General features: G+C 45.6%; 1 protein-coding gene across 1 annotated transcript in view; it reads right to left on the bottom strand.

Annotated features, from left to right (window-relative positions):
• Positions 1-14,705, bottom strand: part of LOC140900294 (bone morphogenetic protein 8A-like) — a 44,601-nt gene that overhangs the window by 24,016 nt on the left and 5,880 nt on the right. The window lies entirely within an intron of this gene.

The raw sequence follows: 14,705 nt of genomic DNA, 5'->3' as shown, positions 1-14,705 counted from the left end.
CTCCAAAACGAAACACTAAGATTTTAATTATCCATCCGTGTGTCTTTAAAAAATGTTCCCTCCAGCTACTGGGCTCACCACAAGCTACATTTTATAAAAAGCACCAGGCAAGGCCAGCCTGGGGCGGATGTGGAGAGCACTTCCTGTTCTCGTGGTGTGGGCCTGGCACCGAGGGATGGACAGCTGTGCTGTGGAAGGATGTTACAGAATACATTTGGTGAGGAGAAACCTGCATTTTGATCTCGCCCTACAACAACACAAAACAAAAATCACCACCACGCGAACCTCTGCACACTTGCTCCAAAGCCGCGGGACTAATTTAAATTTTTTTTAAACCCATCCATGTCCATGACAAGGAGAGTCACGACTTGTCAAGAAGGAGTTCTGCATACAATGCTCAAAGCGCACGGGGGTCTTATAAAGCTGTTCTTAAACTTAGTCTACTCCCCCACCCCAGTTAACAGAGAATGTTCTACTAGGACTGAATGCCCCATTTATAACAGCAGAGGGAGCGTCACGACAAAACAAACAAAGGCCTTTGATTTTGGTCCAGACAGCTTGTAGGGATCCATTTCTTTCCACTGACCAAGCATCCATGCTGAAAACATGGCCCTGAAAGCACTCTCACTGGCCCTGCCAAAGTGTGTTAAGGTCTGGTAGGTCTTTATTATGATCTGCTATTATATAATGCATCAATGTTCAGCTGTAGCAGTTGTCGGGCTTACAGCTGCTCAAATCGTGTTGGGATTAAAGTTAAGGAAGGAAGAAGCAAGACGATGCTCAGAATGATATGACTATAGTGTCCAATATCTAATGACCAGCCAAGTCTTATAGATAAACGGTGTATACCTTTGAAAAGCTGAAGTTCTCAGTTTTCCACTGGAATAAAGTATTTGTATCTGTCCTTGACAATTCACAAGATACTGGACTTTAAATAGGTCACTGACTCCTCCGCTTAGCAGTGTTTTTTTGGCAGAGAACAAGGATGGAGTATTGCAAGTCTTGGATCTCAAATCAATGTAGTTTTCATGCCTTGAGTTTATACCAAAATTTCTGCTAGTGAGGACTTGATATACCATTACTCTTAAGAAATCTATACATAGGAAATCTACCATGTGCTAGGTGGAGACAAGAGCTAGAATACACAAAATAAGACAGAAACCCACATGTGTACATACACAGAGTACATAGAAATCAATGTGAGATCTGATCATGTGATTGTATTTCTATCAAGAAAGTTATGTTGGACAGCAGTAAGATTTCTTTCTTTCCTCCTTTCAGCTGTTATTTATGGACACAGTGCTATGGAATACGGTTACTTTCCTCGTTCTCCAATACAGAAACAGACAAGAGATACAGGAACAGCATCAGCAACTTGCTAATAAAATCCATACTAACGACTTAGAAAACTATAAACAACTGTAATTAGAGGTTTTCCCAGAATACTTGAAATTTGTCATCTATCTGATGTATAAACATGCATTCAGGGAAGGGCAATAGGAATTCTTGTGGCAAAAATCAAGGAGGTTTGTCTGGTAACGTTACAAGGACGTGGCTAAATGTGAAATTTCTTCTGGGTGTTTTTCAGTGCTATAATTATTCCAAATTTGGTTTCATTTAGTGCATTGCAGGGGATCGGACGAGTTATAAAGCAGAAGGGTTAGGGATGCTCAGCTTCATTGGAGAAGTCATCTCAGTTCCAGCTGATGTCTTATCATTTGTATGTAGTGGGGCACAAAGCTGTGGAAACTGGGCTTCAGAAGTCTGGTCCCACTGAAGACATTGTTCCTGCCTTAGTTCATGCAGAAGAAGAGCTTCGTATAAGCTCGAAAGCTTGTCTCTCTCAACAAGAAGTTGCTCCAATAAAAGATATTCCCTCCCCCACCTTGTCCCGCTTAGTTCCTCCAGGGCATAAGCAATAGAAGGACATTATGAAGTGTGGCCCAGGGAGCCATGGAGCCCGTCCTGACCTGGAAACGTCTTTTATGCACAACCAGGTGTGTGGATACCTATGCTGACCACGAAAAGCAGAGTGTACCTGTCTGAGGGTTGGTTAGAGATTATTACACCACACTTTTCAGAATTTGTCTTGTGTCAGAGGCTCAACTCTCTTGCTGATTTCTATCTGTGACTGAGAGTGCGTTTGTGGGTGGATTTTCAAATCCCTGGGAACTGGCCATCCAAATCTTTTAGGCTGCATTTAAAAAAGAAATCTCAGTCCGAATCTGTGTCTGTCAGTGTGCATATAAGTATGTGTGTAAGCACCATAGGATTATTAATTTTAAAGCACTGTGGTCAGACAAGGACTGATGCAGTGATGTGTCTGCTAGGGTATAGGGTTGTTTTTGTTAAATGGATGTCAAGCGACATTTTCCTATTTAAAGTTCTGTGATTCAAAATTCTGCTTGGCTCCTTCCATCACTGGCTTCATCGTTACATATTCACCAACATTTAATCCATCTACCCAACTGCCATTCTTCACCCTGAGTGAAATAGGACAGACCTGCTGCCTCTGTACAGCACCTAGAACAAGGGAGCCCTAGTCAAGGACCAGGACCCCCAAAGTGCTACAGTGACACAAATAAATAATAGTGTTCCAGTCTTCCCTCTTCTTAGGAGATTTTTAAACCTCTTCTCACCTCTTTTCCTCTCTTTGTTCTGTTCTAATCCCCCTGACTGAAATCTAATGAAGGGTTTCCAATGAAAGGAAGACAGCCATCCTCGCCTGTGTTGCTTTCATCGGGCGTCCTCCTGCCCAGGAACAGGCCCTCAACGAGCCTGTGCTCACTCACAGATAGGCGCAATTAACACAGCTGGTCTCTAGGTACCTTTTATGTTTATTTGCTGTAAAACTTAAAATAATGCTCCAAAAGCCCATGATTGGTTCCTCCCGGGGGGAAATGTGTAATGAGTATACTTGGCAGGCTGCTTTCATGCCGTGCATGGAAAACTAAACAACTTGCTAATCACCCACATGTGTTGGGTACATGTTTGCTGCATATAGGAGGATGGGAATCCCTATAAGCATAATCATCTAATTATAGCAGTTCTGAAAGACACCGATTCACTTAAGAAGTCTCCTTATGGCTTATGATAAAAAAATCTCAGGCTTTGACATTTATTTATTTGGTGTAGGCAATCCACTCAAGCAAAGCCACAGCATTCTTATCAACATCGTTCAAGGCACGAAGACCTCCAGGAAGTTGAGTCATTTTGCAGTCCTCAACAATATGCGCCATGGTTTGTGGCTGTCCACATTGACAAAGGGGACAGTCTCTGAAACGCCACCGAAATTCAGCTGCAGCACAAATTCCTGGTCTGGTACAAAACCGGTTCAGAAGGCTCCATTGCCTTCGTGGTCAATCAAACCTGGGAGGATGTTGAATGGGGTCCGAGACAAGATTTGTCACTTTCTCTGCAGACGATGAAGCTCACCAAATGTCTTCTACCATAAATCTCCCACCCAGTAAACTTATCCACAAAAAGGCGATGTGAGGGCAGGCAAGGGCAGCTTTGACAATAATGGAGGAATCACCCATCCAGACAGTGGAAAGGATTGCTATGCTTAGCACGTACCTTATGGGTCAGTCAAGTCTTCTTCAGGGTCATAGTGTTCACACTTTTGAAAGGATTTGAGGTATTTGAGACATGTATCGGCTCATATTTTATAGGGGTTGAACCAAACAAAGATTTTGAAGTCATCAGGTACAGAAAGAAAAACCATGAGGATGTGAGACCAGTCTTCGAGAAGGAATACTAGTTCGAGGATTCCTAATGGCAGATATATTTAACCCTTTTCTTCAGTCTCCGGGAGAAGAAAAAGGCAACAGTGATGAGAAAGGTTTGGAAGTTGATATAGAAGATACTTTAATAAACGGAACCTGTCTCAGTCAACTTTGCCTGATGATTTTCTTCTAAGTAATCTGGAAGTAGTAGTGAAGAAAATACAACCAGTCAGAATTTCTAGTTAATTACTAAGGACAAAGGGCCGTGTCAGAGGGCTGGAGAATGTAGACCTAGTCATCAAAAGGAGGCCAAAAGTTAATCTTGGAAACTCTGGACCCATTACCCTAAATTCAATACAGGGAAAACAAGTAGGGCACACTGAAATGAAAACGTGGTGAACAGCAACACGGGTTTATGAGACAGATCATGGTAGGCAAATGTTGTTATGTTCTTCACTAATTTACGAATTGGGTGTGTCAGGGAAACGGACACTAAGCAGTAGATCTAGATTTTTATAAAGCCTTTGATAAGGCCACCCAAGAGAGCTGAAAAATTGACAGATTATCAATTTTAATTAAATCCTAGCGTAACAAGGAACCTGGCAATGGGAAGAGAGACATTGAACATGAGTTTACACAAACACAAACAGCCATTCTGGGTATGGTCTAGTCCAGAGGTTCTCAAACTGGTCTGTGGACCACCAGTGGCCCGTAAGCCCCATTCAGGTGGTCCACAGATAGTTCCCTCGAAGGTGCGCGCCTGGGTGGCCACACACGAGAGAATGAAGGGCCACCTACCTAATTAGTGGAGCTATGCAGGCATGCCTACACTAATTAGGTGCCTGGACCCTGGAGAAGATGCACATGGCCTTGGGGGTAATAGGGGGTAGTGGGGTCAGAAGAGGGGGTGGGAGTATTTGGGATGTGCAGGGCTGCGGTGGCCAGAGAAAAAGAGGCAACTTTCCTAAGCTCCAGGGTTGCGGCTGCCGGGGAAAGATGGCCCTCTACCCCGGCCCCAGCTCGGGAGCTGCTGCAGCAGGAAGGAGAGGGAGACGCCCCGCTCCTTCCCAGCCCCAGCTCGGGGGCCGCCATGGCAGGGGGAGAGGGCACATCCATCGCACTGGAAAGGTAAGACTACAGATATTAAAATAGGAGTTGTGTGCTTTTATCTGTAGAACAAAAATCGTTCCAAAGCACTTTACAATAGTTAGCTGATGCTACAAACAACATTTGGAAAGATCATTAAGTGGTCGGCCGAGACCCTCAGCAATTTTCAAGTGGTCCGTGGGAAAAAAAAAAAAAAAAAAAAGCTTGAGAACCACTGCTCTAGTCAGTCGAGTAAGAGTCTAATAGTCAAGACTCCTGGGTTCAATTTAGAGTCTGCTACAGAATCTCTCTCTGAGACCTTGCTAAGTCATTTAACCTCTTTCCCAGTTGACTCATCTGGAAATTGTGTAGAATACCTCCCCCTCCTGGGAGCGTTCCAAGCCTTTAAATAATGTTTGTAAAAATACACCGAGATCCTTGAATGAGAGATTTTTGAATGATAAGTCCAAATAATTACAATTATTGATTGGGTGGGAATGGCTGGCTTAGCTAAGCATCAGGCTGATAGTCCACAGTCTCCCAGGAACCATGGTTTTGATTTGACCAGACTAACAGGGCTGCATTTCTTTTCGGAGGTAAACTGCAAAAATAGCTGAGTTGTTTTGAGGTTTCTTTATTGAACGGCTGGATAAACATTTAAAGTCAGCCGTCCCGTTTGTTCAGTGTGGACATTAACAATCCTATGGCCATCTTCATAACATGAGGGGCTTTACCCTCATGTCCTTGGTCAAAAAATTTCCCTTTACTGTGCTGCCTTGTGCTATACATTGGTTGATGCTTCTCTGTAACACAGAGACAGCTCAAAGATAGGGCCCAATCCTGCGGCCACCTACTACTGGGAGTAGCGTTTACTACCCAGAGAGATACCATGGAGGTCAATGGCCAGCGCTCACATTTGTATCACTACATCTGGTAACAGAGGGTCTGTAGGGTTTGGGAAATAGTCTTTGGGCATGACAGGCACCCTACACATGGAAAATAGAATCCTGTTAAGTATAGGGAGAGGGATCACTTGTGAAATCAGATAGCGGCTTGCTTTATACATGCCCTTAGTAAAACCACATCTAGGGTTCTCTTTCCCATTCTAGATGCCTCACTAGAGAAGGGGTCTGAATAATTCAGAGTTCAAGTCACACACAGACAGTTAAGATATGTCCTTATTAATATTTAACAAGTCCTTTGCTCTAAGTAGCTTGGCCATTTGCTTTTACACACCTCGTGAGCAAATTGCTTGAGAAACACGATGACCCCCAGCAGAAAGAGCTCTGGTGGTTGTTCTGTGCCACACCTTAACTGGCTAAGAAAGGAGAAGGAAATAAAAGGCGAGATGCTGTTTCTCACGGACAGTGACACTGTTCAGACATCCCGGCAGCACTTAGACCAGGGGTAGGCAACCTGCGGCATGCAAGCGGATTTTCAGTGGTCCGGGGGCCTCTGCATTTTAATTTAATTTTAAATGAAGTTTCTTAAACATTTTAAAACCCTTATTTACTTGACATACAACAATAGCTTTGTGATACATTATAGACTTATAGAAAGAGACCTTCTAAAAACGTTAAAATGTATTCCCGGCACGCGAAGCTTTAAATTAGAGTGAATAAATGAAGACTCGGCACACCCCTTCTGAAAGGTTGCCGACCCCTGATTTAGACTATATCTTCACTGCAGTCAGGGGGTATGATTCAGCTCGTGTAGACATGCCTGCACTAGCTTTCACATAGCCAGCTCAGGCTCTGGAGGAGGGAAGCCACGGCGGTGGGGACTAGCTGTCTGAGTCACACCGGGGGTTCTGGGCAGGCTTGGACAGAGGTTGAGAGAGAGTCACACTGCTGAACGCACCACTTGGAGGTGTTCGGGTAGCGTGGTGCAAACGTGGTTTAAGAACCTATATACAACAGGCCAGAGGTGTCTCGGGGCTCTCTCTCTTCTCGTGCTGGACTGAACCCTTTACCAAGTGATCCCAGCCAAACACTGGACCAGCACCACTCTCGTACCATCTCAGCACCTCCGAGTAAAGGCTAAGCTTGTGCGAGGAGGTGTTTAGTCTCTGGCAGGCCTGTTTTACAGCATGAAGAGCGGCAGCTTCCCTTGGGATCAAAATCCTTCTGCTCCTTTGCATGCCCTCTTCCCCCGGCCAACACCCCACTTTTATTTTTCAGGCTCACTCTGATTTTTAAAAGTCAATAGGTAAAAGAAAGAAGAAGAAAAAAAAAAAGACGGCCAGACTTGCTTAACTGAGCTTTTCAGAGATGCCTTTCATTTGTCACATGCTCGGTTATTTTAATTCGGGGAAGGGCAGACAGAAAGAGACCCTGGGGGAACAAAGTGAAGTTCAGTGTGAGAAAGCTGGGCTGCTGTTTTTCTCAAGCAGCTGCAGGCCCAAGGAAGGGTTGAAATTGTCCCTTGTATCTAATAAAAGCACTTTCTGAAGGAGCCTCTCCCCATAGTGAAGCAAAGCACCAGACGTGCTAGTGGGCTCTCCTTGCTTCTCCAACCTCAGCACCTTACAGAGGGTAGAGGTGGGATCATGCAATCTCTACTGGTTCTTCCAGGCCGCCTTCTTAGCATTCTCACAGAATTCCAGTTTCTTTCTTTTTCAGTCCTTTCAACCCTCCTCCCAGCCAGAAATCTCCGCAATGCTGAAGAGCAGGTCTTCAAGTCTCTACTGTTTGCAAGATATTTTTAGGCACTTTTTTTTAATTGTAAAACTTTGTGTGTGCGCCATTTCTATAAACTACACATCAGTTGTAATTACTAGTCCTGGCTGCCTCCGAATGGGCCAGATGACCATTTCAGACCCTAAATTAGAAGGAGATGCCAGCATATTCAACCACATCAAGTATTCCGAGTCTTAAAATATATTTAAATGAGATGCAAGAAGGATGCTACCCTTCAGCTGAAACCAGGAAAAAATAAACTACAGAAGCTTTCCAAAGGGGAAAAAGGGATTTAGAAGTACTCCCGAACACTGCAAACTGTGGCAGATAAGCAGCTGGGCTTGGCTCCTCATTTTCTAAACAATTCCTGGCTCCTTCTGTGGCAGACTTTAGGAGCAAAAGGCCATGGGATCCCTCCAATGGAGGCACCTATTCATTCACAATTGGATCTGAAATTCTGTTGCATTTGATCATAATGCCGTTTTGCTTGGGTCCCTTAATTTCCAAGACACGTACGTTACTGCAATTCCCAAACAAAAACTTTGTGAAGTTCAAAAGTATGTTTCAGTGGAGTCTGGCTAATATTTCCTTTACCCCCTCTCCAAAAAATTATACTTTCTTGATGAAAATTCTGCACATTTAAAGGAAGCAAGCAAGCACACACCCACCCTTCATCCAGTTTGGTGAGAAAGCTTTGCCACAAAATAAAACAATTACCCCAGTCCGTGTCTTGATCTATTGAGCCACTGTAGCTGAAATTCATCTGAGGAACTAGGGAGGGAGTCTGAGCCCTTAGAGAACGAAGGGAATAGCAGGAGTGGGAAAACAGCAGTTTTTAATATTGAAGGTAATTTGTCTTCACTAATAATTGGCCTCGAAGTAAAAACTTGCTGTGCTGATGAAATACTCCATAGGTGGCAACACTGAGCGCTCAGACCTTGCATTTGGCTTTTGCTGTCAGATGCTAAGAGGGAGCTGGGAACCAGTCAAGAACTCTGCCCTCAGTAAGCGACCAGGCTGAATGGAAATTCTTTCTGCTCACTTCTAGCAGCGGTCAGCTAAAGATCGCACATCAGTTTTTGTAAGGACTATAGCCAGCATCCCATCGCCCTGCAAGAGGACGTGAGAGATGCGCTGCAAGGCTGCCTAGAATCCGGAAGCACTCCGGGTTTCCTTTCATACCGAAGAGCGCTCTCTTAAAACCAAGTGCAGCGACGTCGGTCCCGAATGCTACTTGCAATCTCTTTGGTTAATGCGAGGTGATACTTAAGTCTCCCTAAGATTTCCCATCTCTCGGATATTAACTTTCCTTACATTAAGTGGCCACCTATGAAAAGCATTTCCAGCCACACACCAGACCCACCCAGCTGTTTCAGCTGCAGCTGACTTGCTAAAATGGTTGGAAGGGAAACTGCTCCACCCGGATTCGTAAGCAGAGGCCAACAGCTCAAGCGCTGGGAGCCCTGGTGAGCTGGCTGGCCCAATATCAAATGGCCACCTGTTATAATGGCTGGAAAAAAACTTGGAGTCCTGAAGGTGGTTATTTCATTAAATGCTTTCAGTGTGGTACTTGGTCTGTGTTGTTAGTGTGCCAAACAACTGCATATAATTATAAAGATGGAAATGAGACACAAGAATATAGTGTGAAAATTGGAAAAATGGAACATTTTCTTGGTTGTATTGTGCAGTCTTGTAAAGGGACATTGCCAATTGGAGAAAAAAAAATTCAGACACCTCACTTGAAAAAACCAAACACTTAACTCTGTTCGACACTGGTGAGGCCTCATCTGGAGGACTGTGTCCAGTTTTGGGCCCCACACTACAAGAAGGATGTGGAAAAATTGGAAAGAGTCCAGCTGTGGGCAACAAAAACAATTAGGGGGCTGGAGCACATGATTTACGAGGAGAGGCTGAGGGAACTGGGCTTGTTTAGTCTGCAGAAGAGAAGAGTAAGGAGGGGGATTTGATAGCTGCTTTCAACTACCTGAAAGGGGGTTCCAAAGAGGATGGATCTAGACTGTTCTCAGTGGTAGCAGGTGACAGAATGAGGAGTAATGGTCTCAAGTTGCAGTGGGGCAGGTTTAGGTTGGATATTAGGAAAAACTTTTTCACAAAGAGGATGATGAAGCACTGGAATGTGTTACCCAGGGAGGTGGTGGAATCTCCTTTCTTAGAGGTTTTTAAGGTCAGGCTTGACAAAGCCCTGGCTGGGATGGTTTAGTTGGGGATTAGTCCTGCTTTGAGCAGGGGGTTGGACTAGATGACCTCCCGAGGTCCCTTCCAACTCTGATATTCTATGATTCTAACTCAATATTGTTGCACCTGGCATTTGAGAAACTGACGAAACATGTGTTTAGTTTGCTCCATGTATCTGACAACACTTTGTACACAAGCAGGTTTACTGTCAGGGGAGTCTCTGGCCCTCACATTTAATTTGTGCAAGGCTTACACATAGCAGTGGGGGAGATGAACACATTTTAGAACTAGGACAATGTTATTATAGACCCACAAAAAACCTCCTTTTTGAAACTGACTTGATTGTGCCCCTTACATGCCTTTCTGCAGGTGAGTTTACGGGGTAAACATGGAGGGTTCTGCTGTCTCCTCCTTTTGTGTTTGTTTGTAGTGAAATAGCTACACGGCTCAGAGAAGACATGTCTTCATTCTCTGGCTCTGCGGGGGGAGGAGGCATTTTCAGGCAGATTCATTCTACAACTGGCAGGTAGAAAAAACCCCTCTTTAAAACAGTCAGAGCTGCAGAAGCCTCAGAAAGGGGCTGCATTTCTATTGTCAGAAAGTCATGTCCAGATCATTTTATAGAACATGCATCCAGGCCACCCTGTCTTGGTACTATGAATCCCAGTTTGTCCTAAAATGGCTCGACCCTTCACCACGTAACACTCTTGTTTGTGGAGTGACTACCCCAGACTGGTTCTTACTGACCGGGCTTACCCACTGAGTGTGACAAAAAAGAAAGAAAATATCCTTAGTAGGTACTGGGCTGCCCAGCTCAAATTCCTGGGTCATAAGTAAATCATTAAAATGGGTGGCTCCTCGTCTGTATTTCCCAAAATAACCGGAGTGGATAGTAACTCCCTGAAGGCTGCATCAGGTTCCTGCAGCTCCTCTTGGCTTCTGCTCTCGCTAGCTCTGTGGTTGGGAGTGTGAGGCAGCCTTTAGTTTCCTTTTGAAATGAAGGTGACTGGAATCTTAAATTAAAAGTTCTGAACATGCTGATTGTGCAATAAACCTCCCATACCTGGTCCTATAGCAAACAGTAGTAAAGCTGAGCTTGCCCTGCAGGCAGTGGGTGTGGAAGGTTTGTAAGGGAGGGACTAAAAGAAGGTGTGTCTGTTTTGATGTGTACAGGAGACGGGAGTTGGGGTGGGGTGTTACAGACAGGGGCATGCATTAATGCTGCTAAGGTTCTCTGACAGCCTCTCATTATACACGTCATTCTTCTACTAGTACAACTCCCATAACACACAAGTGCAGGGCTAGCATCTGTAATTTTTTTTTTTTTAATTCTGATGGATATAAAGTACTTTCATTTTAAAACCAAGTCATTTTGCCGTGTATTAGCGAATCAGACCTTTCGTTATTTTTGTTTGTTAGTGAAATGGTTGGGTTACAACCATCTAAACCACAGATCACCGCACGTGCGTCCACCTATCCAGCAAACCCCGTCCCGGACACATCACAGCCAGGCTCTAGGTACCCCAGAATCTGCTCCGAAGTAGTAGTCTGGGGTACACACTTAAATCCATCTTCACTAAACAAGGACACACCACCAGAGTAGATTGTGTCATAGAACAGGTCACCCAACTACCCCAGAAGAATCTGCTTCAGCACAGGGGGGAAAAACCCCACCCACTGTACAACTCTAGTTGTCCCTGCCACCCCACCCTAGAACCCATATGGGTACCATCAAACAGTTACAACCTATACTTGATGGGGTCCACAGCCTGAAATAAATCTTTCACGAACCCATTCTTCTGGCCTTCAAACAACCCTCTCCCCCTGCCCCAAAATCTCACCCAGCTCCTCATCACCAGGACACAGCAATTCAAAGCGGCACCAGACCCTGCCAGAACAACAGATGTGAAACCTGCAGACATATCTCCCCTGCTACGATGATCCATATCCCTCACCCCCAACACAACTTTCACGATCCAGGGGTCCTACACAAGCCTAACATGACGAAGGCTAAGATTTAGTCATGCATATTTTTAGTAAACGTCACGGACAGGTCACGGGCAATAAAGAAAAATTCACGGAAGCCTGTGACCTGTCCGTGACGTTTACTAAAAATACGTGACACAAAATGATGAACTGTGGGGTCTCCATACCATCTGTGGGGGGGGACCAGTTTGGAGCTGCGGGATCCCCGCACCTTGCATGGCTCAGAGCTGTGGGATCCCCTGCCACCCATGGCTCTAAGCTTCCGGGGGCCCTGCCGCCTGCAGCGGCCAGGAGTTGTGGGGTTCCCCGGCTGCCCACAGAAGGGCAGCGGAGGGACCCTGCAGGCAGCTCCCAAGCACTGGGGGCTCAAGTCATGGAGGTCTTTGGAAGTCACAGATTCCATGATATTTGCCTTCCTCTACGATGACAAAAATAGTAGTCTTAATCATGGCATATGGAGCACCTTGTCCAGCACATCAAATGCCCCCCCCCCCCCCACCACCACCTGGGTGAAACCAGACAGTTGAATGAATGTCACAGACAAAAAACACCCTGTCACCCATGGGCAAACTTTTTACAAAACAATCAATCCATAGCTGACCTCTCACAGAATCACAGGACTGGAAGGGACCTCGAGAGGTCGTCTAGTCCAGTCCCCTGTACTCATGGCAGGACTGAATATTATCTCTGTCATCATCCTGAAAGGAAACCTGTTCAAAACCTTCACAAGACCAGCCTGGGAACTTAAACTCATTACTCTGCTGGACACTAAAAACTATGGACTTAACAGAGACACTAGGTTGATGGCTTATTAGAATAATTTGTCACACACCTTACTGCAGAGGTCTCCAAACTGTGCGGCACACCTCCCTTAAGGGGACACAGAGGAACACTCAGGGGGGCCCAGGCCACCCCCCAGGGAGGTGCGGAGGGAGTGCCACCCAGCCCCACCCCGTCCCCAACCTCAGCACCCAACTCTGACCTGGCTGCAGCTCTGTTTCCAGCCCTGCCCTGGCTCCCAATCTCAGCCTCCTTACTCCTGTCGGCGTCCCGTCCCCCCAACACAGGACTCACGTCCCTGCTCCTGGAGCAGGGGGGCACATCCCTGAAAAGTTTGGGGACCACTGTCTCATGATAACCTTTAATCACCCACTTCATTTAAAGTGGTCTCTTATAGCACGTGTGAACCCGTTGTGCTTAACAATCTGTCCCACCTTGTATGTAGCTGGGACACTCTGGTTGCCTTCTCCAGACCTGAGAAAGAGCTCTGCAAAGCTCAAAGGCTTGTCCCTTCTACCAATTGAAGTTGGCCCAATAAGAAATATGACCTCACCCACCTTGTCCATCTAAAACCAACTAATTCTCCCCACCCACATATTGAAGTGGACGAATCAACATGGGCCCGATCCTTCAAGTTATTCCACAATACGCAGAACTCTAAACAGAACAGTTTACAGGATCAGCAATTCATACAATTAACCCAATTCTTGGTCCAGGTGCACTTAATGCTGCCTCAGCAAGAGAGGAGGGACTAGATAAGAGAGGTCCCTTCCAGCCCTACATTTCTACTGATGCTATGAGAGATTCTCTCCTTCATATTTCCATACAGAGGCTAATTTTTCTAACCTGTGCAAATGTAACTGCTTGCACGGAAATGCATGCCCCGTTGTACATCTAATGGACGGCAAATAAAGAAGTGTAACTGCCCATGAGAGCACCAAATTACCCAATGTTCATGTACTACCAGGATAACGGCACAAGCAAATCAGGCAGCCAAATTAATGCAAATCTGCCCTCGGAAGCATTTAGTTAATGAGAAGTTGAATTTTTACCGGCAAGGCTGGAATTGGTGTAGGGGGCAGGTGGAGAGATTGGCACCTACCCCAAGCTGCCATCTTGTTCTCCAGAATCTGAGCTTTAGTTTTCTTTTTAAAGTGTCTAGCCTGGTTACAAAGAAAACCTTCACAATGTGAATCGAGTGTAACCAAGAGAGCAACTTCTGCCCGAGTCTGCAGAGAGCCTGAAACAATAGCTTGGAAAGGCGCAAGCTGCCCTCATTGGCCTCAGGGAGGCGATAACCCACATGCCCAATGCTGAGGCTTTAACCATTTCACTCCTGATGGAGCACATAAGAAAAAGACAGGCAGGAGAGAAAATCTGCACAATCTACTCATTTTGCTGTCTCAGGTTAGTGGAACTTATTTTGTGAGTGGGAGAGTTCCTTTGCCTTTTTGTCCCCAATTCAAGCCTTCTTTCCCACAGAGTATATTTTAATTTTTAAATGGTTCTCTCCAGGACTGTCTTTCTGCCAGCATTCAGCAGTAGGCACTAAACAATATATATTGCCATTGCTAAAGCACCTGGGTGCCTTACATCATTTATAGATAGCAACAAGACGCACCCGAATGCTAAGAGGGCAACAAAAATGTCCTACAATTAATCAGCCTAGACGGATTTGCCTGGTACTGTCTTGAAGCATGCAGAGCAGCTGGCTCTGATGGACTGAGCAGGTAACATTACAGTAGCGTGAGCACCTCAGTCCTTTACGTATTAATCCGTCAGGTAGGGAACTACTCTAACCTCCATTGTACAGATGGGAAACCGAAGCAAAGCAAGGCTAAGTGACTTTCCCAAGATCACATTGGAAGTCTATGGTGGAGCAGGAACTGAACCCTGGTCTCCAGCTTTCAGCCTAACCACTGGGCCACCCTTCCTCTAAGATGCCCATCCCTTCCCCTTCACTGCTGAAGACTCCAGGCCTGGGGAGTTGATTCTGACAGCAGTGCCTGGCCTTTCCTGGCACTGATTTCAGCACTAGCTTGAATGGAATTGTGCGGGGTGTGTTTCAGGTTGCGCAGAAGAAGAAAGCAGCCCTCAGATGCTCCACAGACATCAGGTATCTTTGCAAGGCAGCTTTCCCCCCCGCCCTTCTCGCTGTTACATGCCATTGGATGCAGTCCGGTGCATACAAAGGCCGAAAATGAGCCCTTGTTCTTGAGAAGTATCTCCAAGCCAGGGATTCAAGCCATGCCTG

This window comes from Lepidochelys kempii, chromosome 19 (assembly GCF_965140265.1).
Source record: "Lepidochelys kempii isolate rLepKem1 chromosome 19, rLepKem1.hap2, whole genome shotgun sequence".
In the NCBI taxonomy this organism is placed as follows: Eukaryota; Metazoa; Chordata; order Testudines; family Cheloniidae; genus Lepidochelys; species Lepidochelys kempii.
This window is presented reverse-complemented; position numbering and strand designations above follow the sequence as displayed.